Source organism: Aotus nancymaae, unplaced genomic scaffold, assembly GCF_030222135.1.
Source record: "Aotus nancymaae isolate 86718 unplaced genomic scaffold, 86718_ANA_hifiasm-v0.15.2.pri h1tg000010l, whole genome shotgun sequence".
Classification (NCBI taxonomy): domain Eukaryota; kingdom Metazoa; phylum Chordata; class Mammalia; order Primates; family Aotidae; genus Aotus; species Aotus nancymaae.
Window position 1 is genome coordinate 9,275,680 of NW_026988421.1, and position 4,338 is coordinate 9,280,017.

Here is a 4,338-nt window from a genome sequence, read left to right on the forward strand (position 1 = left end):
GCATTGAATGCATTTAGGCAGTATGGACCCATTTAGTTTTGATCACCAATGAAGCAAATCAGCCCATCCCACTCTTTCCCACTATTCAGTGGGAAGAAAGGTTGATGATTACAAAGAATTGGAGAACACAATTAACTTATTATTAACAGCCTATAGAAATCTATTGTTATTTACCCTTGAAAATAAGATGAATTTAACTGCATGATGACTTATGCCTGTAATCCCAATGCTTTGGGAGGCCAAGGCAGGAGGATCACTTGAGGCCATGAGTTCAAGACCAGCCTGCGCAAACTTGTGAGACTCTATCTCTACAATCAATCAATCAATCAATCAGATGAATTTACATATGACTTTATGTTTTCAGTATCTTATAATAATTGAAAATAGCCAAAGGTAAATGAGAATGTTCATTTGACTCTATGTTGCTATTTAAATAGTACAGCTTCACAAAGAGCAGTCCTCGAGAAACTGTCCCTCTGCAGTAACAAGGGAGTTATGACACAAACACTTTAGCAACAGGGACAATGTCTTGTTGGTAGGCTAAAATTATTCTTACATCACTGCCCTCAGTGGGTGATATGGTTTGGCTCTTTCCCCACCCAAATCTCATCTTGAATTGTAGCTCCCATAATCCCCACATGTTGTGGGAGGGACCTGGTGGGAGGTAATTAAATCATGGGGCAGGTTTTTCCCGTTCTGTTCTTGTGATAGTGAATAAGTCTCGTGAGATCTGATGGTTTTATAAAGGGTAGCTCCCCTGCACACACTGTCTTTCCAGCCGCCATGTAAGACATGCCTTTGCTCTTCCTTCACCTTCCGCCATGATTGTGAGGCCTCCCCAGCCATGTGGAACTGTGAGTCCATTAAACTTCCTTTTATTTATAAATTATCCAGTCTCAGGTATTTCTTCATAGCAGTATGAAAATGGACAAATACAGTAGGGTTAACCAAACAACCCACAAGAAACCTAACAGTAGAAAGAGAGACTAGAGGAATGGTCAGAAAAAAAGTGAATGGGCTGAGGGTGGAAGGAAGGCCTCTGAGGGTCTGTATGAGCCATCATGTGTTATATGACACCTCCAAGGGAAACACTGAATTCAGTCTTTTGAAAACGTCATTTGTGCTACTATTCTCTGAAATATACATGAAGTTCTCTAGCAGTGAAGAATCCCAGAGGAGGAAAGTGTGAGTGTTTAGAGTTTGATGGTAAAAAGGAGGGTGTTGGAATTTAATGATTGTCATTGTAATACCCTTCTCCCCACATCTGCAGCTGTCCTAGAGGTGGGTGTGCATGTGTGTGTGTTTGTGTGTATGTATGTGGGCAGGGGGATCCTTCATCCTTCTCTGGGTATCTTTGGTCAGAGTGTATTCCTTTAGGAGGTCTTTGTATAAGATGAAATGACAATAACTAGTCTATCACATTGCAGGAATGTCAGTCATGCAAGAATTGTGACTAAGTTTCAAATGTTATTAATTTCTAGGGATGATTGAATGATGTCAATTGAATCATTCAAGATAATATCAGATCAGAAAGTAGAGACCAGCAGCCTTGGGACTGCTAGTTATTCCTTTAAAAAAGAAGAGAGAGAGAGAGAAAATTTTTTTAATTACTTAAAAAATGTTTTCATAAAAATAGAGACTGGGTCTCACTATATTGCCCAGACTGGTCTTGAATTCCTGGCTCAAGCAATCCTCCCTCCTCGCCCTCCAAAGTGCTGGGATTACAGGTGTGGTGGATGAGCCATCACACCCAGCCAAAGGAAACTCTTTTTTTTTTTTTTTTTTTTCATTTTTGAGATGGAGTTTCACTCTTGTTGTCCAGGCTGGAGTGCAATGGTGCAATCTTGGCTCACTGTGATCTCCGCCTCCCAGGGTCAAGCAATTCCCCTGCCTCAGCCTCCCAAGTAGCTGAGATTACAGGGATGCATCACCACACCTGACTAATTTTGTATTTTTAGTAGAGGCAGGGTTTCTCCATGTTGGTCAGGCTGGTCTCAAACTCCCAACCTCAGGTGATCTGCCTGCCTCAGCCTCCCAAAGTGCTGAGATTACAGGCATGAGCCACTGCGCCCAGCCAGGAAACTTTCTTAATAAAAAATTTTAAGATCCTTTTGTAGTTCATGAGCATGATGATTGGGTATTCACGTGCTTGTGTGAGATGTGCCACCCTTGAACCTTGTTATGACGTTGGCACATTACCCATCTGACCTGAGAAAAATTTTTAAACTTCTAAATTAGAGAGATGGATCTAATGACCCCCACGTACCCACTGCTTAACCTCAGCCATGCCATCTCAGGGCTGCTTCATTTGTTTTACCTTACCCTGACTCCTCTACCCTATCCAGAAGAATTTTGAATCAAATCCTGATGGCACATCATTTTATTGATAAATATTGCAGTATGTGTCTTTATAAGATACAGGCTCTTAAAATAACCATAAGCACTCTTCATCACATCTCTATTTATTGCAATAATCAATAATTCCTTAATAGCATTGAATAGCCATTCAGTGTTCACATTTCTTCAGCTGTCTTATAAATTTGTTCACAACTTGTTTAAAATCAAATCCAAATTAGATCTATAATCATGATCAGTTAATATGTCTCTTAAGGTTATTTTAATCCCTAAATTCCTTATACCTCTTTTTTTTTTTTCACGCAAGTTATTTGTTGAAGAAATCCGGTCATTTGTTCTGTACAGTTCCCAAAAGTCCAGATTTTGCTGATTGTGGCCCCGTGATGTCATTTAACATGTTCCTTTTTCCCTTGTACTTTTTGTAAATTGCTATTTAGATCTCAAGGCTTAATTAAATCCATGTTCAAGTTTTAAAATAAGATTCCTTCACAGATGATGTGCTTTTTCAACAAGAGTGAGGAAAGATCTGATGGTTTCTTTTTTTGTGAGATTAGCAGCCATTAGTGACCGCCTGGATCCATTATTTAATTACAGGTTGAACATGGTGATATTCAACTCTTATTCCATCCACACTTGAGATAATCTACCCTCATCAACTACGAGACCCCAAAGGTAGTTCATATAGAAAAGCCCCGTTTTTCCTTTTCGTTTAGCAATTTGTGAAATAAGGAGTTGGTTTTCTAGAACATCTGAAAGGTAACCAATGAATTTCTTTTTAAATACCATATGAACTCTTGGGTTTAAACATAGTTGTTGGATTTGAATCCACTGTTTTTAGGACTCTAGGGATTTTACTTAACCAGATCAGACTTACTTATGTCTATATCTCTTTTCTTTCTCTATGATGAAAAATCCCAGTTTCCAGCTGGGCATGGTGGCTCATGCCTGTAATTCAAGCACTTTGGGAGGCCAAGGTGGATGGATCACTTGAGGTCAGGAGTTTGAGACCAGCCTGGCCAGCATGGTGAAACCCCATCTCTACTAAAAAAACAAGATTAGCTGGGCATGGAGGTGCATGCCTGTAATCCCAGCTACTTGGGAGGCTGAGGCAGGAGAACTGCTTAAACCCGGGAGGCAGCGTTTGCAGTGAGCTGAGATTGCACCACTGGACTCCAGCCTGGGCAACAAGAGTGAAATTCCATCTTAAAAAAAAAAAAAAAGATAATGGCCAGTGTACAAAGTGTAACTAGGAGGCCCTTTGCCTAAATTAATTTGTGTATCAGCCTTTGTTTAGAATTTGTGGAGATTTCCTTGGGAAATAGTATTACTAACATAGTAATAATACTAATGAATTATTTTCTAAAGTCAAAAATAAATATCACATTAACACAAATTTCTTGGCACTATAAATATTTAGATTTGTGATCTTCATCCAATTTTCTTCAGACACTTTCAAAAGTGTGAAAAATTATACTTTATGCCAGTATAAATAGCATTTTTATTTCCTAGAGAAATCTAAGCACTCCAAGGCCCTTGAAGTTGGCTATCTTTTAAATTTTTGTTAATAAAAATAGAAGCGACGCTGCCGGAGAAGCGTGGCCTCCTCGGCCTGGGGCAGCCACCCCTTCTGCGTTCTCTCGCCTTAACCTCCATTTCCCGAGTGCACCCTGAACTGTGAGCCCCGACCTGTATCGGGGCAGAACTGTATCCCATAGTCCAGGACAATCCTGGTCCCTAGCACTGGAGTTTGGAGGTTGGAGTTCTCGGTTTGTTTTGTACCAGCAATCGGTCTTTTCTGCTTAGCCTGGCAACACCTGGAGAGGGGGCTTTACCTCCCTCTGGCAAGGCATAAAGAAGGCTTGTCAGAATAGCATAGGAAGGGTCAGGCGCTGTAATCCCAACACTTTGGGAGGCTGAGGTGGGCGGATCACTTGAGGCCAGGAATTTGAGACCAGCCTGGCCATCATGGCAAAACCCCATCTC

General features: G+C 40.7%; 1 non-coding gene across 1 annotated transcript; it reads left to right on the top strand.

Annotated features, from left to right (window-relative positions):
* Positions 1-2,105: 2,105 nt before the first annotated feature.
* On the top strand, positions 2,106-2,209 carry LOC135274088 (small nucleolar RNA U13). The gene has a single exon (XR_010341899.1). It is a non-coding gene; the product is annotated as a small nucleolar RNA U13 (small nucleolar RNA).
* The last annotated feature ends 2,129 nt before the right edge of the window (positions 2,210-4,338 follow it).